Here is a 25000-nt window from a genome sequence, read left to right as displayed (position 1 = left end):
TGGTATTAGTAGTGAAATTGCTAGTAGTGGTAGTAGTTGTAGTAGCAGTAGTAGTGTAGTAGCACCAGTGGTAGTAGTAGTAGTAGTAAAAGTGGTAGTTGTAGTACTAGTTGTGGTAGTAGTAGTAGTAGTAGTTGTATTGGCGGTAGTGGTAGTAGCACTATTAGTGGTGGTTGTAGTAGTAGTAGTAGTGAAATTATTAGTAGTGAAAGTGGTAGTTGTAGTAGTGGAGGTAGTAGTAGTAGCGAAAGTGGTAGTAGTAGTTGTAGTAGTAGTAGTAGTAGTAGTAGTAGTGAAAGTAGTAGTAGTAGTGGTAGAATTAGTGAAAATACTAATATTTTGAATGAGATGGTGGAAGCACCACAAATGTTTTTTTTTTCGTTTTAATTGTTGATGTTTTCTTGGTATTCGGGATGATGTTTTAGATGTAGGGGAGGTCAGGTGATTGGGACACAGTGCGCATGTTCATTATTTGTTAAGTAGATTATGTTTTTTGTAAAAAAATATTTGTTATTAAAAAACAAAGCCAAAGGGAGGCTAAGCAGGCCATCGTTGGGAAAACCATGAGCCAGAAATAAACACATTTCTCTGCAAATCTCCAATGTTGGGTTCACTTATGGTTTACCTCGTTGTTAGTTCTATACTAGAAGGCATATGATACATCGGTGTTAGTTCTAAGTTAGAAGGCACAGCTGGATTGAAAATCACTCAGTAACTGATTGGTCAGTAGTTGTCTGCTGTGTGAGAACATCACTCCTACAGAGAGACTTGACCGCAGTTTCAATTAGGCGCTCTGTGACGTCTGCCATTGTGGCGTCCATTGATCATCTCCTGGCACCGGGCCTTGTTAACGCTCCGCACTCTGCGGCGGAATGTAAAGAAGCTTTGCTTTTATACTTTAATATGTTGCAAAAATCACAGCGTGACAATGTTTCTGTCTTTTCAGGCAAAAAAAAAAAACGTTGAAAAGAAAATAAAGAAGAAGCCAGGCAGAGTTGTCAGGCAGGCGGGGATTTCAGCCCTTTCCCTTTCATCTCGCTGTTTCTTTCCTGCTTTGATTATAGAAGAACACCCTACTCACATTCTCAAGGGCTGAAGAGTCCTTTCTCTGCCATGGTGGTCGATGTTAGAGCTGTGAAATCGGGAGTCTTGTTTAAAACACAAATAAAAACTCTCCGCTCGTCTACAAAACAAGAATTGATTTGCCCAAGAGAGGAACTCTTAAGTCATGAGCATAAAAAGTCATTTTTGACATGAGGGGATTGAACTAGTGACCATCTGAACTGAGGCCAAAGGGAAGCTGTCACAGACATTTCAAATATACTTGATACTTTTTCTGTGCCAGAGAGCAGGTACAGTACGTGGGTTGTTTGACTCATGAATGTCATCTGGAACTTCATTCAATAACCTTTAGTCTCCATATGCTTAGGCTTTTATAGTCAAGTATATCATGCACTTAACTGTTAATCCTACTACTTGGTTCTGTAGGTTTAGGTTCTAAATGTTTGACACTGTACATTCTGCCTTCAACTTGGTTATTGAAGGGATTGCTTGTCGTTTGCTAAGAGGCCACAGAATGATTCACTGTGAGAACTTTTAAGTTTCTAAAGCCACTGAGTGTAGAGCATTAAATGGGAACCCACCAATGGTGTGGCAAACGCAGAATGTGCCATAATCTTAATGGTTTGTTACAGGAAATGGACAAACCGTCACAGATCTAGACGAGGATATTTAGAGGGGGAAACGTTTTTAGATAGTCAGGAAACACAGATGGAATTAAAATTCAAAGGACGTTGTGCTTACTGGAGCAGTTTTTCCCCAGCTTGGTGTGGACTGTCTGGTATATCCGCAAGTTGGTTTTCTTTTTACATCTCGGCTTGGGGTTTTACAATTTTATTTCATTCACTGCCTGGGCCTCCAGACTTCACAGCCGCCACTTCTGTATGCACATCAAATATTAAATCCAAACCATACTTCTAATGTACTTGAATCCACTACGATGTGACCTTCACAATACAATACAATTGACTTTGGAAATCAAATTACATATATGCCTCTGACATAAATATAAATTCACATCAGCGCCTGGTTGAAGGGATGGAACCTGGGCATTTACATTCCCGCTACTGATTTCAATGAGGTGTGCTCTGGCAGAATATCAACTTGCACCTCTCCTAGGCAACCCTCTTTCCACTGCTTAGCAAACTCAGGGAGCGGAGGAGGCCTTTTTTTTCACATGTTCTTTTATTCCACTTTGAAATCAGCAGGAATGTGAAAAGGGGAAATCCTATGGTTTGGGAGTAAATAATTGATCTTTCCCCCCGTAGGTCATCCCCCTCTACCTCTCTACATTGCAGTAATTGCGTCTGGAAGCTAATAGGCACTTAGATTAGCAAGTTAATGCATAAATCATGGAACTTTTTTGGAATTCATTGTACACACTTTCGTAAACTCTGACTGGCAACATATGCCTCCAATTGTAACTGTCTCTGATTAACAGATGGCTCGGGCCAGGAACGGCTAAAACTTATGCTACCTGTCAACATATAAATAATCAATAGCAAATTAATAAATTGAATTTATCGCAGAGCCGCTGAACGATATACACCTCAGATAACCCTGTGAAGCAACAAGCCTAGCAACACACTTCATAAAGCCTTAAGAATCAAATCAAATAAAATAAACAAGAAAATATTTTTTTCCTTACCCAGCGGGGTTTACATGGGTGGCATATGTACTGTAGCAGGGAACAGATTTACCCTGTTCTTAGACACCATGTTAATCTCACCTGTTATGCCCCAAAAGGCCTTCTTGAAACATATAAATGCATCCATAACGTTTACATGTACACACAACCACAAAATAGACTACATGATTGTCTCCATCTACCTCCAGGTGTCACCCGTTTTCCCCATTAGTCCCTGTCGTGTTTATTCCGGTGTTCCCTGTTTGTCTGTGGCCAGTTCGTCATGTCAAGTCAACAGCGTGTTTTTCTGTGCTCCTGCTTTTTCTTACCTCTCTTTTGCTAGTCCTCCCGGTTTTGACCCTTGCCTGCCTTGACTCTGAACCCGCCTGTCTGACCATGCTGTCTGCCCTGACTTCGAGCCTGCCTGCCACTCTGTACCTCCTGGGCTCTGACCTTGTTTATGATCTTTTGCCTGTCCACGACCATTCTCTTGCCTGCCCCTTGGATTATAATACATTCCAGAGACTCAAACCATCTGCCTCCCGTGTCTGCATCTGGGTCTCGCCCTGTGCCATTATACTACATGACGAATGAAGGCTAGGAAGACAAAGTTAGAAACAAAATAAACGTTTTAAATGTAAGAAATAATAAGATCAACAACATCTAAAAACTAAAACGATGCATACACAACATCACACCTGTGAATTTGATGCTCCAACTCCAAACTCCAGTAAGCCAATCTATCCGGGCTGAATAACTTCCTTTTCCCCTACCAATACACAGCACAGTACAGTGTGTCCTGTCCGTCTGACCTCTGGCGTCCTCTGGACTTGGCACGGACATGAAAACCATTGCTAATCATAAAGCACCATTCTCTGCCCCCTGTAGACTATGGCTCGGCCATCCCGCCTCCCCGTTTCACTCTATGTCTCCCCTCAGAGCCCCAGCAGCTAAATATCAACACATGCTTCCGTCAATAGGGTTTAATGCCAATTACATGGACTTTACTAGCAATTAATCATGTCATTGACTGGAGCTTTTCCTCTCACGTCCGCCCGTGACAGAGATGTACTCTGCAGTTTCTTTGCAATGAACATACACTGTAATAATACCTTGTGGTGGAAAAAAGTACTTGATTTTCATACCTGAGTAAAAGTACAGATACCTTAATAGAAAATGACTCAAGTGAAAGTCGCCCAGTAACATAATAATTGAGTAAAAGTCTAAAAGTAATTGGTTTTAAATATACTTAAGTATCAAAGGTAAAAGTAAAAGTATGGATAATTTAAAATTCCTTGTATTATGCAAACCAGACGGCACAATTGTCTTGTTTTTTTTTATTTACGGATAACTAGGATCACACTCAACACTCAGACATCAGTTAAAAACAAAGCATTTGTGTTTAGCGAGTCCTCCAGATCAGAAGCAGTAGGGATGACCAGGGATGTTCTCCTGATTAGTGTGAGAATTGGACCCTTTTCTGTTCTGCTAAACATTCAAAATGTAATGAATACTTTTAAGTGTCAGGGTAAATGTATGGAGTAAAAAGTACATTATTTTCTTTAGGAATGTAGTGAAGTAAAAGTTGAAGTAGTCAAAAATATAAATAGTAAAGTAATGTACAGATACCCAAAAACTTTAAAGTATTTTTACTTAAGTACTTGAATACTGTACACAAAATGCACACATACTTTGGTAACTATGGCAACTGCTCAGCTAGGCCTACTGTAGCAAAACTACTACTGCCTTAATAGTGGATTTACTGTTATCAACTACAAACGTAAATAGTCACTACAACAAGTATGTTCTATTGGACAAATTATGAAAATGTCAAGAATGGTAAAAATTACTGTCGATAAAGTCCATGTAAAGTGTCAGGAGACTGCTCTACTACATTTCTCCATCCTGCCCTCTACTGTCGACTCAAGGCTATGTGAAGCTCTTGGTTTTCTCCTCAACAAAGCAATCATTGGGAGATTGATCTGATTCCGGTGTAACTGCTGGCAATGCAACTGTATGACAGCTCATTTCCCCTCATCTTCCACCACAGGGTCCACAGGTCTGAAGCAGCATCCTCTGATAGGAGCTAGAGGTAATTGGCTGATTAGTCGATTTGATAGAATTCACAAATATACATTCACATTGATCGAGGAAAAAAAAAATATATATATATTTAACCAGGCTAGTCAGTTAAGAACAAATTCTTATTTACAATGACGGCCTACACCGGCCAAACTCAGATGACGCTGGGCCAGTTGTGCGCCGCCCTATGGGACTCCTATGGGACAATAACAGCCGGTTGTGATACAGTCTGGACTCAAACCAGATTGTCTGTAGTGACACCTCTAGCTGAGATGCAATGCCTTAGACCACTGCGCCACTTGGGAGCCCAACCATGGAGGAAGTGGAAAAGAGTGGACACAGTCAGTGTTCCTTGAGGGTAAAATTAGGTTATTCTGACCTCTTGACTTTTCCACATTTTGTTATGTTACAGCCTTATTCTAAAACGTATTGTTTTAAAATCCCTCATCAATCTACCTGTAACGGCTCTCGTCAGAAGGAGTGGACCAATGCACAGCGTGAAAAGTGTTCATGATTATTTTAATATCAAAAAACACTCGAACAAAGTAACAAAACGAAAGTGAACAGTGCTGTCAGGTAACAGACTAAACAGAAAATAACTACCCACAAACACAGGTGGGAAAAAAGGCTGCCTAAGTATGATTCCCAATCAGAGACAATGAAAGATAGCTGCCTCTGATTGGGAACCATACTCTACCAAAACAAAGAAATAGACAACGTAGAATGCCCACCCCAAATCACACCCTGACCTAACCAAATAGAGAAATAAAACGGATCACATTTTCCATAAGTATTCAGACCCTTTACTCAGTACTTTGTTGAAGCAGCTTTGACAGCGATTACAGCCTTGACTCTTCTTGGGTATGACGCTACAAGCTTGGCACACCTGTATTTGGGGAGCTTCTCCCATTTTTTTGTTGTTGCAGATCCTCCCAAGCTCTGTCAGGTTGGATTGGGAGCGTCACTGCACAGATATTTTCAGGTCTCTCCAGAGATGTTTAAGTACGGGCTCTAGCTGGGCCACTCAAGGACATTCAGAGACATGTCCCGAAGCCACTCCTGCATTGTCTTAGCTGTGTGCTTAGGGTCATTGTCCTATTGGAAGGTCAGGTGATGCCAGGTTTCCTCCAGATGTGACACTTGTCATTCAGGCCAAAGAGTTAAATATTGGTTTCATCAGACAAGAGAATCTTGTTTCTCATGGTCTGTGTCCTTTAGGTGCCTTTTTGCAAGCTCCAAGCGGGCTGTCATGTGTCTTTTACTGAGGAGTGGCTTTCGTCTGGCCACTCTAACATAGAGGCCTGATTGGTGGAGTGCTGCGTAGATGGTTGTCCTTCTGGAATGTTCCTAGCCACCTTTTACACCTGCATTGCTTGCTGTTTGGGGTTTTAGGCTGGGTTTCTGTACAGCACTTTGATATTTCAGCTAATGTAAGAAGGGCTATATAAATACATTTGATTTGATTTGATTCTCCCATCTCCACAGAGGAACTCTGGAGCTCTGTCAGAGTGACCATCGGGTCTGAATACTTTCCTAAGTCACTGTTCCATCACTAAGATATATATATATATTCGTCTTTTTTGCAGACTTTCTTCTCCAGAGCAATTAGGGTTAAGTGCCTTGTTTAAGGGCACATCGACAGATGTTTTCACCTAGTCGGCTTGGGGATTCAAACCAGTGACCTTTCAGTGACCTTTCGGATACTGGCCTAACTCTCTTAACCGCTAGGCTACCTGCCACCCTGGTTTCAACGTCTTATGTTAGGCCATACAGATTACTCACTGTGCATCAATGCAAACATGCAGTATCTGCTCATGGCTGAACTTTTAGTTTAACTTACTGAGTAGCTTTAGGAATATCATAGCCTTTCTTTACAGTAAAAGCTGTTTGCCGTGGAGTTGTGCCAAATGTGATTGGCCAATTCCGTGGTTCTAAGCACTCCTAACACCACGGATTAGTCTACGGCCATGACACAGTGATCTTGTCTGCAGCAGTGGACTGCTGTAGTGGCACACCCAGTCACCCCCAGTGACTCTCAGTGACCCCCAGCGACCCCCAGCCACTCAGAGCCCAGCATGACCAGAGCTCAAAGACAAACTAAGGATGTAGGATAAAATGTAATAAAATCACTTTTCTGAAAGCTGCTTTGCCTCTACACATCCTGGGTTAGTTTGGATCCCACATTGCTCTGCGGCAGAGGGTCATGTAGGGGGGACCTTCCGCTGCGTTCTCTCAAATGGTACATCAATATGACGTTCCCAGCGTTCCGCTGGGCTGAAGGTACACTACCAGTGTACCTGGGTGTCAGGTCTGTAGTATATGTTTTTAGAAACCCAATCTACAGTTATCTAGTGATCCCGTTGCCTTCATGAAGATGGCCCATGCGGGCTTCAGTGCATTTCTAGAATGGGCATTGTATTATTCTGTACTGTACAATATACACTACCGGTCAGAAGTTTGGGGTCACTTAGAAATGTCCTTGTTTTTGAAAGAAAAGCATATTTTTGTCCATCAAAATATCCCCAAACTTTTGAACGGTAGTGTATGTTATGTGTAATACATCCTCTGTTTGCAGCTTGATGGCCTCCTCCATCAAATCACTGTCATCAGACGTATTTGCGCATGTATGGCGCGAGTCACCTCGGTGCACAGAACCCACTTGGCAGGTTATAAATAGGGCCATCCAGGCAGTTCCTTTGAGTGTGTTACAGTCAAGGTGAGAAATATGGGGATAAAATCAGCATCCCCTATTAAGGACTGAATACATGAATTCTAAAAGTGTTGAGGCACCAAACAAAAAAAGCTTCCGTGGCGTTCCCCCACAACACAGAGGTTGGACCACATGGTAACATAATTCAAATTCCCTCCAACTCTAAATTGCACATTTTACAGCTTCCCGAGCTTTCGTTGACATACACCTCAGCGCTCCCGACATTCCAGAGACAACAATGAAGTGGGGGGGGAACAAGATAGGGACAGGGAGTTACGAACGTGAATCCAGGATTGTGCTTTTTTCACTCGTTGAAGGTAAATTATGGAGAATCAGCTTAGGGTAATCCGGTGACTCGCTCCTTGAGGAGGGATCATCCTTGGTGACTTGACACCATTGTTGCACTTTAAAAAAAGTATGTGCTTGTTAGTTAGGAGTCAGAAAACAAGCGTGTCTCTGACTCTGTGGCTATTAGTGTTCAGCCGGGCCCATGTCTTTCCCTTTTGTGACTCATTTTACGAGCTGTTTGTGAATGCATGTCTTTGTTGTATAGGAGGTCTGACCTATTATAATTAATGTTACTTAGCATGAGTTACTGTAGGCTTCATAGCATGATAATTATGGTATCACACCACTTGTATGTATAATATGGAGATTTATTATCTTCTTATATAATGATTTATCTTTTTACACAGCTACCAGATTTTTATGCTACCGGTTTCAATCCCTCTGGTGACACATGCCAGTTCAATAGACTAATAACAGGGCCTAATTGGACATGGAAAGGATAATTATGTGTTATTATGACTATCTGTGGTTATTGTAACATCAAAGTAATAAAACATGATGATTAATCATTTGTTTTTAATCAAGGTGTGCGTTTGCCTACCGAGTGAACAAAAAAAAATATATCATCTGTGAATAATATGGCAGTGGAATTATTCATCATTTCTGGTGTTTAACATTTAATGCCCACATTAAATTGTAATTACTGCTTAATTACACTTTGATCAATGTAAGTATGTCGGCATGCCAATGGTGTAGCCGTCCCTGTAGATACACCAGCCATTTACTCTCATGTCGGCTTCTGTGATGTTACTGTGTTTTATTTGAGTGATTTCATCTGTCCATTTTTTTTTTTTACTTTGTGGGTTGTGCCAATTATTGTCTAATTTGCTAATTGCATCACTGCTTTCTCCCTCCTAGTCTTTGTTGACATGTACACGCCCCTTTGACCTCACAGCTGCCTTACATTGCCCCTAATGAACTAGTAACCAAAAGGTTGCAAGATCAAGCTGACAAGGTAAAATTCTGTCCTTCTGCCCCTGAACAAGGCAGTTATCCCACTGTTCCTAGGCCGTCATTGAAAATAAGAACTTTTTCTTAAATTACTTGCCTAGTTAAATAAAGGTAAAACAATTATTATAAAATTAGCATACAACTTAGAATGTATCCTCAGTGCAATGCTATGTTCTAAAGAGGTGGTATGCTAGTATGGTCATTTGAAAAGAGTCTGGATTCAGTGTAGCATATTTCACACACTAGACACCAGCTATTTGCCACAGAGCTACTACTAACTTCTGCTAGGCTGCAGCTCGAGAACATCTCTTATTATATATGTATTATTTTATAGTTATTTTTTTGCACAAAAGTATGTTAACTCATAAAGACATTCTGTCATTTATCCTCCTCAAAAGGTGTCCGTTGATTCATCAAAACATGAAGGAGAAGGGGGATAACTCTCTAAAAGCAAATCGGTGAACAATTGTTCCCTCTTTCTCCCAGAGAAAGAAAACGGTTTTCCATCCTCTATCCTCTCCTTTCCCCTCCAAGAATGAGTTCAATCAAGAAAAAGCCTTTTAGTAATTACGCCGATAAACAACAACATAACAACAGACGGACTTAATGAATGGCCCATAATTAATAATGTCTATTCTACCCTGAAAGGTGGGAGGGACATTTGTCCAATCACAAAAGAGGAATGGTCCCAGAACCCATCTTAGCATGCCAATGCAGAATGCACTTAAAGTGAAAAGATAGAAGAACAAAGTAAAACTGTGGCAATTTCAGCCTTCCTCTCCCTTCCCTTCCCCTCCTCCTCCTTCAAGAAAGAAACTCTCCAAATGTTAATTAAATTGAATTAACAAAGGGAGGGGAACAAATTAATAAAAAGAGAAACAAATGTCCTAAAATAGTGACAAATGAGCAAAAACAACAAGTCACAGTAACCTTTCCCTATGTGGCTAGCATGGCGTGTTACTCTCCAACATCGCCCTGGGCAACATGGCGTGTTACTCTCCAACATCGCCCTGGGCAACATGGCGTGTTACTCTCCAACATCGCCGTGGGCAACATGACATGTTACTCTCCAACATCGCCGTGGGCAACATGGCGTGTTACTCTCCAACATCGCCGTGGGCAACATGGTGTGTAGCTCTCCAACATCGCCGCGGGCAACATGGCGTGTTACTCTCCAACATCGCCGCGGGCAACATGGCGTGTTACTCTCCAACATCGCCGCGGGCAACATGGCGTGTAGCTCTCCAACATCGCCGTGGGCAACATGGCGTGTAGCTCTCCAACATCGCCGTGGGCAACATGGCGTGTTACTCTCCAACATCGCCGTGGGCAACATGGCGTGTAGCTCTCCAACATCGCCGTGGGCAACATGGCGTGTAGCTCTCCAACATCGCCGTAGGCAACATGGCGTGTAGCTCTCCAACATAGCCGTGGGCAACATGGCGTGTTACTCTCCAACATCGCCGTGGGCAACATGGCGTGTAGCTCTCCAACATCGCCGTGGGCAACATGGCGTGTAGCACTCCAACATCGCCGTGGGCAACATGGCGTGTAGCTCTCCAACATCGCCGTGGGCAACATGGCGTGTAGCTCTCCAACATCGCCGTGGGCAACATGGCGTGTAGCTCTCCAACATCGCCGTGGGCAACATGGCGTGTAGCTCTCCAACATCGCCGTGGGCAACATGGCGTGTAGCTCTCCAACATCGCCGTGGGCAACATGGCGTGTAGCTCTCCAACATAGCCGTGGGCAACATGGCGTGTTACTCTCCAACATCGCCGTGGGCAACATGGCGTGTAGCTCTCCAACATCGCCGTGGGCAACATGGCGTGTAGCTCTCCAACATCGCCGTGGGCAACATGGCGTGTAGCTCTCCAACATCGCCGTGGGCAACATGGCGTGTAGCTCTCCAACATCGCCGTGGGCAACATGGCGTGTAGCTCTCCAACATCGCTGTGGGCAACATGGCGTGTAGCTCTCCAACATCGCCGTGGGCAACATGGCGTGTAGCTCTCCAACATCGCCGTGGGCAACATGGCGTGTAGCTCTCCAACATCGCCGTGGGCAACATGGCGTGTAGCTCTCCAACATCGCCAATGGAGTACAGCTAATAACATCAGGCTCAGCTGGGTATTTGGGGAGGTGAGGAGAAGTTTCGGGAGATGAGTGTTGGGCTTTGCAGGTTGATAATAACTCGTTTTTGGTTCGTGTTAATGAATTCGACAGGGTTTACACAAGGGGCTGGAACCAGTTCAGGGAACAGAATCAAAAAGCAGAATATAACAACATTTTTGGAGAAAAATAATCAGAACTGGGAACAAAAGTGACCTATACTGTTCCAGGACAGAACCGTTATTTTAAAAGCATTGGAACCTATTAATAACGTTATTTTACGTTCCATTCATTTTTTTTTCAACACCACAAAAAATGCAGCAAAAGAGCCTATGCAAAGCCCTCACTCTGTCACTCAGAAAAGTTATTCCAGTGTCTGCCCGCGGAAAATACTTTTGCCAGTGTGTGTGTGTATGCATAAACTACCTGCCCATCCCTTTCCGAAGTATGGTAGCCTACTGATGTTTCAAGCGTGATTTAGAGAAGAATGGATGAACCTTTTCGACAGTTAACGATACTACATCTATCACATTGGATTCATTATATTGATTTATTATATGTGTGCATTGCCACTCTGCACACACGAGCTTGTTAGGGGACAGGGGGATACCTAGTCAGTTGCACAACTGAATGCATTCAACCGAAGTGTGTCGTCGGCATTTAACCCAACCCCTCTTAATCAGACAGGTGTGGGGGGCTGTCGTAATTGATGTTGTCGTTTGGTGTTGGCTGCCTAGCTCAAGGGAAGGACGGTAGATAATTCCAACTTGCCAGCTCGGGGGATTCGAACCAGTGCCCTTTCAGTTACTGGCCCAATGCGCTTAACCGCTAAGTTACCTGCCACCTATAGCTAGCTAGCTGGTCCAACGTTAAGCCAACTCTCTGAAGTTCAAAGACATTCAAAGTTCTTTCATAGAAGATAATCCTCCTTAAGTATAATTCTGTGGTCCTAATTCAGATAATGCATGTCATAACAACAAGATGTCATTGTCCTCGCTCGAGTTCTGAGTTTTAAAAAGGAACACAGAGGAAAGGTTTTAACCGTTTTTAAAATATGCGTTAGAACCGATTCAGAACTTTATTTTGCTGGTCGGAACAGTGTAATGGAACCAAAAAAAATGGTTTTGATTGGAAAAAAAAAAAAATAACCCCTGGTTTACACCAATAAACCTCCCCATATCTCCACCGGTGTTACGGGACGAGAGTGAACCCACCAGGGATGTTTGGTGGCAGCTTAATGAGAAGTACATAACAGAATGCATCACTTTTTCCATGTTAAACTAATTAAAAGACAAGTGGGGAAAAAGTCAGCTTCCCTGTGTCTTTCTCTGGGATCGTGGAGCAGAGAGAGGTCCCTGCCTTGTTAGGAATTCAAGATGATGGTGTCAGAGAGGGTTTCAGGTGATTTCTAGTGTGTTCTGCAGTCTGTGAGGCCCTGGAGTCTGGGTTGACATTGTGGTGGCAACCTTGGTATCTACGATGAAGCAGAGCAGTCTGTCTCTTCCTCCTACCTCCACCTCGTTACCACAATCATCATCATTAAAGGTTGAAGCATGGCCATAGTAGGAATAATGATGATGATGATGATGATGATGATGATGATGATGATGATGATGATGATGATGATGATGATGACAACTACATTCTGTATTAAACATTATGTGGAATCTTCGGTTAGGCTAACTGGGCTAAAGAGTTAGTGAATGCTGCTCACACAAACAAACACACACACATGGTCAATTCCATTACACATCCCAATAATTCCCCCTCTCCAGCTCTGGCAGCTCTTCTATCCCTGTTTGGTGATGGACTCAGTCCAGAACATCTTTCAGTGAAAAGAGAAGCAGCCATGCTGAGGCTTCATCCACAGCCGTAATCCCCCCTCCATTCTCCACCCTCTCAGCTCTACAGTGATGGGCCTGTGTCCAGCCACTACCATCCAGCACAGCGCGGGCCGGGGGGACAGACATACAGGAAACAGGCAGAGCGAACCAGGGTCTGAAGGATTGCCTCTCAGTGGCTGGGGAGACCTGAAACGCCTAGAGGTGCAGAAGGATTAGGCCCCTACGTTTGTCAGCTGACTGTGCTGAGATCTTCCCAGCCAACTCCAGTTGTATCCATCACTCCCCACTAGGGGCTGCCATGGGAACTAGGCAGGGGAGGGTGGGGTGGGTGGTTAACAATGAATTAGAGAGAGGGGGAGAGAGAGAGAGAGAGAAAGAGGGGGAGAGGCAGAGAAGGGAGAATGAGGGAGAGAGAGAGAAAGAGAGGGAGGGAGAGGGAGGGAGGGAGAGACAGAGACAGAGAGAGAAAGAGAGAGAGACAAAGACAGAGACAGAGACAGAGACAGAGACAGAGAGAGAGACAGAGACAGAGAGAGACAGAGAGAGAGAGAGAGAGAGAGAGACAGAGAGAGAGAGAGAGAGAGAGAGAGAGGCAGGGAGAGAGAGAGAGACAGAGAGAGAGGGAGAGAGAGAGAGACAGAGAGGGAGAGAGAGAGAGACAGAGAGGGAGAGAGAGAGAGACAGAGAGAGAGAGAGAGAGAGGGGAGAGAGAGAGAGAGACAGAGAGAGGGGGAGAGAGAGAGAGGGAGAGACAGAGAGAGGGAGAGACAGAGAGAGGGAGAGACAGAGAGAGGGGGAGAGAGAGAGGGGGAGAGAGAGAGGGGGAGAGGGGGAGAGAGGGAGAGTGCATGCGTGTTAAAAATCACTACGCCGCTGAGTACTTGGATTTACGGAGGTAATTAAACTAGAAAGAGTCGAGGGCCAAGCGAGCATACTCCTGGTACTTACAGTTTTTGATTTTATGGATGTTGTTGTTTTTCTTAGCGTGAGGTGGGTAAGAAGGCTGTAATCTCCTCCTAGGGACCCTTATAGCACTTTCACATCAGGTGAAAGTATTGTTTCTTATTAAAAACGTTGTGTGTGTTTACCTCTGGACCTCCAACATCTAATTTTGAGTGCTACAGAAACTCGTTTAGCCATGAAAATATACTTTTTATGACTTAAACTGCAACCTAGGAAAACTAATGTAAGTAGAATAGTGAATTAAATTATGCACTTCAGTAGTACTACTTGTACTTGCAAGGGGGAAGATGTTTTGGGGTTGGGGTGCTATCAACGGGGGGGTGGGGGGGGGGTGCAGGGGAGTGTTTTCTCCATTCTGTTGAAGATTGTTTTTACTCCGCTCGTACAGGAATAATAATGGTGCACTAATCATTTTTTGATATTTATCAGGGGGTGCACCCCTACTTCCTGCGGCTATGGTGAGACCTGAAGGTCAAAAACAATGTTTCTAAGTCCCATTTTGTCTCATTTCTCCCAGCAGAATGTAAGCACCTTTTCAGATATGCTATTTTAATTTGCCCATATGTCAATTTGCCATCTATTTTGAAATGTGGAGCGTTTTGACACAGACCTGACAAAGATGTGTACAAGTTACTCAAAGCAGATACTATACATTCATACAGTCTATCCTCTAACAGCAGGTATATTCATTCAGTCTATCCGATACGTGACCCAATTCAGGAAACTAGGTGTTTGTCGCAAGTCACGACTTCACAGGAGAGCTGTTTGAAGGTAAAAAAACGTTTTTTTTTAATAAAAATTTGATTTTGGGCAGAAATGCCTTCTCGAACATGTGACCTTTCATGTGCCTTAATATCAAATTTGTATGCCATCTATAAATATGAAAAAAAGTGTTAAATTACGAGCCTAGTTGGTTTAGCCACAGAAAAAGTAAGCAACCTTCCCGCTAGCCATGATTGGCTGAGATAATGAGTGGGCTGGACATGATGAGAGATGAGTTTTGATTGGTCTACCATATAGACACCGTCTGTCTATTGGAGCTGGTCAGTATGTTTAGGTAATCATGTCGAATGCTGCTTTCATTTATGTTGTTATTGCGTAGTAAAACTGCATAAACCTAATGTCAAGTTAAAGTGTACTGTTAGCTAGCTAACGATATGTGTATGCTCTCCACTTTCTGGAGGACCGAGTTTTGAAATCAGTGAAATTTGAGTATGATAGCTTAGGAGATGGAGAAAAAAACTGTCTGGATTACATTGTCAAACTAAGGCAACCATGCATGGCATCAGACAGGATACACGTCCAACCATGATGTATAATGGTAACATTTTCAGATATCACATATTTTTACTTTTGACAGAAAGTGGTTAAATTTCAAGTGTACTGTTAGCTAGCTAACATTAGCTGGCTGGGTCGCTTGCTAACGTTATGTGTATTATCTTATTCTTCGTATCTCAGAGCCATTTGCTTTGCTAGTTATAGCCATAGAACCTGGTTGGTTAGCTACCTGCAGATTCATGCAGGGTAGTAACGTCATGAGTTGTGATTATGGTTAGGGACATGTCTTAACAAAAGACTCCACTCTAATTTTGACAAAGTATTTTAATTTCAAGTTAAAGTGTACTGTTAGCTAGCTAGCTAGCTAATGTTAGCTGGCTGGCTCACTAACTAACGTTATGTCATGCGTTGGGATTCATTGTTTATCTAGCTAGCTATCTAGCTACATTTCTTAACAAAAGACTCTCGACTTAGTGTGCCAGAGCGCAGAATAACTGATGTGTTTTTGAACGCTCAACACCTGTTGAATATGTCCGGTGTCAGTAAACGTCGGCAACAAAGCGTAATTCAATTGTTGGCAGCAGCAAAGTTAGTCACCAATGCTCTGGATAACATGAAAAAAGCCTAACCAGCTCTGCTGGGGCAAGTGAAATGGTCAGAGTGGGGTGTTTTCTCACTATGTGTCTGGAAGTAGCTAGCCAATGTTAGCCAGTTAGCTTGGGTGCTTGACTGTAGTTGTGAGGTCAGAGCTTTCGGAACAACCCTACTTATTGGCCAGATCGTCCAGTGTGCGCTCTGAACGCGAAACCACAGATAGGGCGAGTAATGTTCAGTGAGCTGTTCTCTCTCTCTCTCTTAGATGTCTGGAAGTAGCTGGCAAGCTAGTACAGAACGGTTGGCTCAACCCTTAATTAAACAGATGGGTGGGGCTAAGGCTTAAGAGGGTGTCAACAATGATGAATGGGTGTAGACAAAGAAGGGCTCTCCAATAGTAGTACCAAAACATTGAAAGACGGTTTTCTCAAAATTGAGTTTACAAGTTGATCAAATTTCAAGCAGAATCACTTTCCTATTGTTTCCTCAAATGCAGGTTATGATATACCATTTTGTAGCTCTGAGTCTCTAGTTTTATCCAGTGTACAAAACAGAAATTCAAATGTGTCTACATAACACCGAATCCAGGTGGTGAGTCACATCCAATATATCCTCTTAATTTAAGGATTAACACTTATTTTTATATTTTTGCCTAAATTGAAATACCCAAATCTAACTGTCTGTAGCTCAGGACCTGAAGCAAGGATGTGCATATTCTTGACACCATTTGAAAGGAAACACTTTGAAGTTTGTGGAAATGTGAAATTAATGTAGGAGAATATGACACATTAGATCTGGTAAAAGATAATACAAAGAAAAAAAAACGTCTTTTTGAAATGCAAGAGAAAGGCCATAATGTATTATTCCAGCCAAGGCACAATTTAGATGTTGGCCACTAGATGTCAACAGTATATGTGCAAAGTTTCAGACTGTTCCAATGAACCATTACATATATGTTCAAAATATTGTATCAAGACTTCCCAAATGTGCCTAATTGGTTAACTAATACATTTTAAAGTTAATAATTGTGCACTCTCCTCAAACAATCGCATGGTATTATTTCACTGTAATAGCTACTAAATTGGACAGTGCAGTTAGATTAACAAGAATTTTAACTTTCTGCCAATATCAGATATGTATATGTCCTGGGAAATGTTCTTGTTACTTACAACCTCATACTGATCACATTAGCCTACATTAGCTTAACTGTCCCGTGGGTGGGTGGGGGGGGACTGTTCCTGTAGAGGTTTTAAAACAGATGTAGTCATACAGCCGATCCTCTTAAAGCAGGTATACTCGTACAGTCTATATTCTTAAAGCAGGAATACTCATACAGCCAATCCTCTTAAAGCAGGTATATTCATTCAGTCTATCCTCTTAAAGCAGGGATACTCATACAGTCTATCCTCTAAAAAACATTGTTTGCACAGTTACTGTAGGCATGACATTCTGTTGAACTTGTTGATGGATTTGGTGTTTTTAAAAACCACTCCAGCTATTTATATCTAGCATTTTAATCTACTAACGTTCCCTCACAGCAAGTAGAACTCCACAGCATCCAACGTCAAATGGAGTGGGTGAATAAAACAAACAGAGACTAAAACCCTACTGGATAAATGCTTGCTTTAAGTTTTTTTTTCCCAGAGTACTCGACCCTACTCCCTACATCTCTGTGGCAGTTGAAGTATCCCCTCTCTAGGCTGCTGATCCTAAGATCCAGTGACAGCCAAAGTTCCTTAGCTCTCAGATGAAAGCCTGGCTTAGAGAATGGCCCGTGCTTCCTCTACCTGACGCTGCAAGGCACTAACACAGGTGAGCTAAAGCCTTTGTGACTGTGGCGAATAAAAATATGGAGGGAATGAAAAAAAAGGTTAGTTGACAGAAAAGCAGAGAGTCCCAGAGACCTTCCGTCCAGGGCTCATGCAGCCTGACAGAGATTTAGGTTGCCATTTCAAAGAGAAGAATAGAGGAGAAACACTCCCACATTAGAATACAAGAAAGGATGGGAAAGGACAAGTAAAAGTCCATAGCCTTATGTCCATGAGTGTGTGACTCCAGGCTTAGCCAGAGCTCAGGGACTGTCTAGCAACCACATACAGGCAACTAGAGTTACTGCATACAGGACACTAGAGTTACTGCATACAGGCAACTAGAGTTACTGCAAACAGGCAACTAGAGTTACTGCATACAGGCAACTAGAGTTACTGCATACAGGCAACTAGAGTTAATGCATATAGGCAACTAGAGTATGCAAACAGGCAACTAGAGTTGCATGCAGGCAACTAGAGTTGCATACAGGCAACTAGAGTTACTGCATACAGGCAACTAGAGTTACTGCAAAGTTACTTACAGAGTTACTACAAACAGGCAACTAGAGTTAATGCATATAGGCAACTAGAGTTACTGCATACATGCAACTAGAGTTACTGCATACAGGCAACTAGAGTTACTGCATACAGGCAACTAGAGTTACTGCATACAGGCAACTAGAGTTACTGCATACAGGCAACTAGAGTTACTGCATACAGGCAACTAGAGTTACTGCATACAGGCAACTAGAGTTAATGCATATAGGCAACTAGAGTTACTGCATACAGGCAACTAGAGTTACTGCAAAGTTACTTACAGAGTTACTGCAAACAGGCAACTACAGTTAATGCATATAGGCAACTAGAGTTACTGCAAACAGGCAACTAGAGTTACTGCAAACAGGCATCTGGAGTTACTGCAAACAGGCAACTAGAGTTACTGCAAACAGGCAACTAGAGTAACTGCATACAGGCAACTAGAGTTACTGCAAACAGGCATCTGGAGTTACTGCATACAGGCAACTAGAGTTACTGCAAACAGGCATCTGGAGTTACTGCAAACAGGCAACTAGAGTTACTGCAAACAGGCAACTAGAGTTACTGCAAACAGGCAACTGGAGTAACTGCATACAGGCAACTAGAGTTACTGCAAACAGGTAACTAGAGTTACTGCAAACAGGCAACTGGAGTTACTGCATACAGGCAACTAGAGTTCTAGAGTTACTGCATACAGGCAACTAGAGTTACCACATACAGGCAACTAGAGTTACTGCAAACAGGCAACTAGAGTTACTACAAACAGGCAACTGGAGTTACTGCATACAGGCAACTAGAGTTACTGCAAACAGGCAACTGGAGTTACTGCAAACAGGCAACTAGAGTTACTGCAAACAGGCAACTAGAGTAACTGCATACAGGCAACTAGAGTTACTGCAAACAGGCAACTAGAGTTACTGCAAACAGGCAACTGGAGTAACTGCATACAGGCAACTGGAGTTACTGCAAACAGGCAACTAGAGTTACTGCAAACAGGCAGTAGATGACTTTGCTTGCAATAGCCTCATCAGTGTCATCAATGAGCAGGGAACCCTACTGCAGCTGAATGTAAAATGTATGTGTTTTTCCTTGATTGGCATGTTTGTTGAGGTGGTATTGTTATTACGAGTTATTATGACGATGCACAAATCCTTCAAACTGCTGTTGCTGCACCCTTGTATTTTGGAGCCCTTGGGGTGAGTTGAACCCTTTTCTATGTCCTCTTCTGACCCACGTTGGACATTTTTCACTGTAGTCTTGTCCACCCAGGGCCCAGGGCCCAGCCTTATAACAGCCTCTACAGCTCTAACCTCATCGCTGTACAAAAAGCCCTGACAAACGAATGATCATCACTCCACAATGGTAAGGCAATCATGTCTGCACAAGACAGATTGTGCTGTTAAGGTGCTCCATAATTTAATATCCCATTCTTTCTTCATTTCTCTTCTCTCTCTCCCTCTTTCTCTCTCTCTCTCTCCCTCTCTCTCTCTCGCCCTCCCTACTCCTCTCCTCCTACTCTCCTCCCCCGCCCTCGGGCCGACGAAGTCAAACCAAGTTTTTTTTTTTTATCTATTAAATGACGTCATAAAACTAATTCTCCCTGGGGAACATGAATCAAATGACAGATCCTTCCCTCGGCCTACCTTTGACACGTGTATGCACATCTCAGGATGATAGATTTAAATTAGCCTCAGTGTGCCTTAAATTATTGACCCTGTCTCGGTTTTTCAGCTCCTTCCTGCAATCCGTTCAGCCGTGGAGTGGAGGGGTGGACCAAAGACGAAAAGAGGAGGGATGCTTTTTTCTTCTTCGGATGCTGTCTAACTCACCGACTCTTTTATGAAGCTTGAGTTGAGAGAGAAGGAGTGAGACGGAGAGAGAGAGAGAGAGAAGGAGAAAGAAGGGGAGAGAAGGAGAGAGAAGGGGAAAGAGAGAGAGAGAGAGAGAGAGAGAGAGAGGGTTTCTCTATTCTAGAAGGCTCAATCCATGAAATAGCGTGTTGGTGTTCTCTTAATAATGTAATAACATTAGCTTGTTGGTGCTCTCTTAATAATGTAATAATAGTAGCGTGTTGGTGCTCTCTTAATAATGTAATAATTGTAGCTTGTTGGTTCTCTCTTAATAATGCAATAATGTTAGCGTGTTGGTGCTCTCTTAATAATGCAATAATGTTAGCGTGTTGGTGCTCTCTTAATAATGTAATAATGGTAGCTTGTTGGTTCTCCCATAATAATGGTAGCTTGTTGGTTCTCTCTTAATAATGTAATAATAATATTAGCTTGTTAGTGCTCTCTTAATAATGTACCATATATATAATTTTTATGAATTGCATTTTTAATTACTCCATGTATTGTTACGCTAATGTATGCTAATGTAGATGAATATTTCACATGCTAATCATATTAAAATGATAGGGTATTATGGATGTATTTGTCTTTATCCAGCATATATTGTAAAATGTATGTTTATCCACGATAAACCCATTCAAGGAGATTCATACATTAATTCAATTTAACACAATTAAAAAGATGAGTATGCATAACAATTCAGCTATGTCAAATGTGTGTAATTACTCAACTGAAGTTGCCACTTTGGTTTTGGAATAATGTCATCTTTCCTGCACAATTGAGAAACATGAAGATGAGCCAACTCTTGCAGTTGTCTTGAAAAATGTTTGTTACTGTCACCCTGTACCTTTCTGAGGTCACATGACCTAACGCCCTGTGTATCCCACGTATCAGGTCTGTTTCAGCAGGAGTTGTCACTGTGTCTCAGTGTCTCTAATGAACCCCAGTGGTTAAGACTGACAGGTGGGTTATGGACCGCTGTGTGTGAGAGTATACAAAACCGAGACTGTGTGTGTGTGTGTGTGCGTAATTCTCCAGATCAGGAACAAGCTGTGTGTGTGTGTGTGTGTGTGTGTGTGTGTGTGTGTGTGTGTGTGTGTGTGTGTGTGTGTGACTGATTGGAGACAGGCTTAATGAAGAGTGCACACATACGACCGTGAGTTTAACCAATCTGTTTCACGGTGAAAGGATCAGGTCTGGGATTCAGTAGAAGAGTTTGTGTGGTTGTGTTTGAAGGGGTGCTGTGTGTGTGTGTGGTTGTGTTTGAAGGGGTGCTGTGTGTGGTTGTGTTTGAAGGGGTGCTGTGTGTGTGTGTGTGTGGTTGTGTTTGAAGGGGTGCTGTGTGTGTGTGGTTGTGTTTGAATGGGTGCTGTGTGTGTGTGTGTGGTTGTGTTTGAAGGGGTGCTGTGTGTGTGTGTGTGTGGTTGTGTTTGAAGGGGTGCTGTGTGTGTGTGTGTGTGGTTGTGTTTGAATGGGTGCTGTGTGTGTGTGTGTGGTTGTGTTTGAAGGGGTGCTGTGTGTGTGTGGTTGTGTTTGAAGGGGTGCTGTGTGTGTGTGGTTGTGTTTGAAGGGGTGCTGTGTGTGTGTGTGGTTGTGTTTGAAGGGGTGCTGTGTGTGTGTGTGTGTGGTTGTGTTTGAAGGGGTGCTGTGTGTGTGTGTGTGTGGTTGTGTTTGAAGGGGTGCTGTGTGTGTGTGTGTGTGGTTGTGTTTGAAGGGGTGCTGTGTGTGTGTGTGTGTGGTTGTGTTTGAAGGGGTGCTGTGTGTGTGTGTGTGGTTGTGTTTGAAGGGGTGCTGTGTGTGTGTGTGGTTGTGTTTGAAGGGGTGCTGTGTGTGTGTGTGTGTGTGGTTGTGTTTGAAGGGGTGCTGTGTGTGTGTGTGTGTGGTTGTGTTTGAAGGGGTGCTGTGTGTGTGTGTGTGTGGTTGTGTTTTAAGGGGTGCTGTGTGTGTGTGTGGTTGTGTTTTAAGGGGTGCTGTGTGTGTGTGTGGTTGTGTTTGAAGGGGTGCTGTGTGTGTGTGTGGTTGTGTTTGAAGGGGTGCTGTGTGTGTGTGTGTGTGGTTGTGTTTGAAGGGGTGCTGTGTGTGTGTGTGTGTGGTTGTGTTTGAAGGGGTGCTGTGTGTGTGTGTGTGTGGTTGTGTTTGAAGGGGTGCTGTGTGTGTGTGTGTGTGGTTGTGTTTGAAGGGGTGCTGTGTGTGTGTGTGTGTGGTTGTGTTTGAAGGGGTGCTGTGTGTGTGTGGTTGTGTTTGAAGGGGTGCTGTGTGTGTGTGGTTGTGTTTGAAGGGGTGCTGTGTGTGTGTGTGTGGTTGTGTTTGAAGGGGTGCTGTGTGTGTGTGTGTGGTTGTGTTTGAAGGGGTGCTGTGTGTGTGTGTGTGTGGTTGTGTTTGAAGGGGTGCTGTGTGTGTGTGTGTGTGGTTGTGTTTGAAGGGGTGCTGTGTTTGTGTGTGTGTGGTTGTGTTTGAAGGGGTGCTGTGTGTGTGTGTGTGTGGTTGTGTTTGAAGGGGTGCTGTGTGTGTGTGTGTGTGGTTGTGTTTGAAGGGGTGCTGTGTGTGTGTGTGTGGTTGTGTTTGAAGGGGTGCTGTGTGTGTGTGTGTGGTTGTGTTTGAAGGGGTGCTGTGTGTGTGTGTGTGGTTGTGTTTGAAGGGGTGCTGTGTGTGTGTGTGTGGTTGTGTTTGAAGGGGTGCTGTGTGTGTGTGTGTGGTTGTGTTTGAAGGGGTGCTGTGTGTGTGTGTGTGGTTGTGTTTGAAGGGGTGCTGTGTGTGTGTGTGTGGTTGTGTTTGAAGGGGTGCTGTGTGTGTGTGTGTGGTTGTGTTTGAAGGGGTGCTGTGTGTGTGTGTGTGGTTGTGTTTGAAGGGGTGCTGTGTGTGTGTGTGTGGTTGTGTTTGAAGGGGTGCTGTGTGTGTGTGTGTGGTTGTGTTTGAAGGGGTGCTGTGTGTGTGTGTGTGGTTGTGTTTGAAGGGGTGCTGTGTGTGTGTGTGTGGTTGTGTTTGAAGGGGTGCTGTGTGTGTGTGTGGTTGTGTTTGAAGGGGTGCTGTGTGTGTGTGTGGTTGTGTTTGAAGGGGTGTGTGTGTGTGTGGTTGTGTTTGAAGGGGTGCTGTGTGTGTGTGTGTGTGGTTGTGTTTGAAGGGGTGCTGTGTGTGTGTGTGTGTGTGTGTGTGTGTGTGTGGTTGTGTTTGAAGGGGTGCTGTGTGTGTGTGTGTGTGGTTGTGTTTGAAGGGGTGCTGTATGTGTGTGTGGTTGTGTTTGAAGGGGTGCTGTGTGTGTGTGGTTGTGTTTGAAGGGGTGCTGTGTGTGTGCGTGTGTGGTTGTGTTTGAAGGGGTGCTGTGTGTGTGTGTAGTTGTGTTTGAAGGGGTGCTGTGTGTGTGTGTGTGTGTGTGGTTGTGTTTGAATGGGTGCTGTGTGTGTGTGTGGTTGTGTGTGAAGGGGTGCTGTGTGTGTGTGCATGTACTTGTATGATCCATGGATGCCTGTGCTGTGTGTTTGAGTGCCCCCACTGTACAGTAGCTATACGGGTCGTCTTCAAGCATACGTTGCACCACAGAGCTCAGATGTTTGTACTACGGACCACATCATCTGTGAGATTGTTTCAGCGCTGAATCCAACCCCAGGTAACATAACGTACGTTCAGGAAGGAAACGTCGATGTCGGCCGTGGAGTCAGGGGAATGAAAAACTCAACCGGTGACTTATGTCCCTTTTACGATGGTTCAATGTTTTTCTTAATGATGCATAACTCAACCTGTTGTGTTTTGTTGTCTTTGTCAGTGTCATGACTTTGAAGTCAAGTTTCATTTCAGTGACGTTCTTTTGTTCTTTCTTTATTTCTACCATGACAGTCCCGTATCATTATCCCCCCCCCCGCCACCCCGATAGAGTGATGGAGGAAAAAATATATTCAAAGCCCGTTTCCACCGATTGTGACAGATAACGGAAAACTCAGTTAGTCTTTCAATTATTCCAAACAACCGAGACCAAAGAGGTGACACAACCGACAAAGCTAGTGCAACGCACCTGTCAAGTTGAAAAATTATTTGATGTCAGTCCGTTTTTTTATTCGATTCTGATGGAGGCGCGTTACGGATTTCCGCAGTCGGTTTTCATCCCAACTGCCGTGACACGTTTAGGAGGGAAAACAGGAGAGGACGTAGCTGTGATCCTTTTCATTCTTGTCCCTCACACTAATTAGCGATTGTTGGCGTAAGTTCCACATGACACATCCATGTTGTAAACACTGGTTGACAATGACAAGGGGACAACTCGTGCCTTTTTATTGTCGAATGAGTGACGTTGTGATACGGTGTATCAGTTTCCTAATTTGCCATCTGCTGTAGGCTTGTTTATACTCTCTATCCCCAAAATGGTCACCATCCACTTTAGGCTTGTTTATGCTCTTAATCCCCAAAATGGCCGCCATCTACTTTAGTCTTGTTTATGCTCTCTATCCATGCTCTCTATCCCCAAAATGGCCACCATCCGCTTTAGGCTTGTTTATGCACTCTATCCCCAAAATGTCCACCAGCTGCTCTAGGCGCCACAGCTCATTGTAGCAAGAGTATTTATTCCTTGTGCCACTATTTCTATTTTTATTCTATTTTTTATCTTTACTCTTCACTGTTGAAAAAGGAACCATAAGTAAGCCTTTCACTGTTAGTCTACACCTGTTGTTTACGAAGCATGTGACAAATACAATTTGACTTGATTTGATTTACAGGCCTATTGAGAGGAAGCCAGGCCTTTTTGACAGAGACACAGTGCTCAACACTGCTCCAGCTTTGTGAACAGTCAGCTTCCAATTTGATATAATCCTGTTCATTGCAGCGATGTGAGAGCTAAAATAGAGGCAGAGATGGGAAGGCTTATCGCTGTGTGTGTGTGTGTGTGTGTGTGTGTGTGTGTGTGTGTGTGTGTGTGTGTGTGTGTGTGTGTGTGTGTGAGAGTGTGCATGCCCTGGCTCTGTTTGCAGTATCAGCAACGGAGATCCTGTGCTCTGGCAGACTGATTTAACATATGTTGTCGACAGAGATGGGGTCCTGTCACACTGAACACATCCCCTCAGCTGCTGGCCTGTTAAGATGCTGCCGCCTCCTCATCGCATCCCTCCATTCTTCCATCTTCCTCTTCTCTTCTCCACATCTAATCAGGATTTTTAGAAGTCTGGTCGGGGAACAATTGAGTGAATAGATATTGCGTACATTCTATATCTGTTTGTGAGTCCATTTCTGTGGATGTCTGTGTGTATGTGCAC

Source organism: Salvelinus fontinalis, chromosome 11, assembly GCF_029448725.1.
Source record: "Salvelinus fontinalis isolate EN_2023a chromosome 11, ASM2944872v1, whole genome shotgun sequence".
Classification (NCBI taxonomy): domain Eukaryota; kingdom Metazoa; phylum Chordata; class Actinopteri; order Salmoniformes; family Salmonidae; genus Salvelinus; species Salvelinus fontinalis.
The sequence above is the reverse complement of the archived record's forward strand: the minus strand, read 5'-3'. Positions refer to the sequence as shown.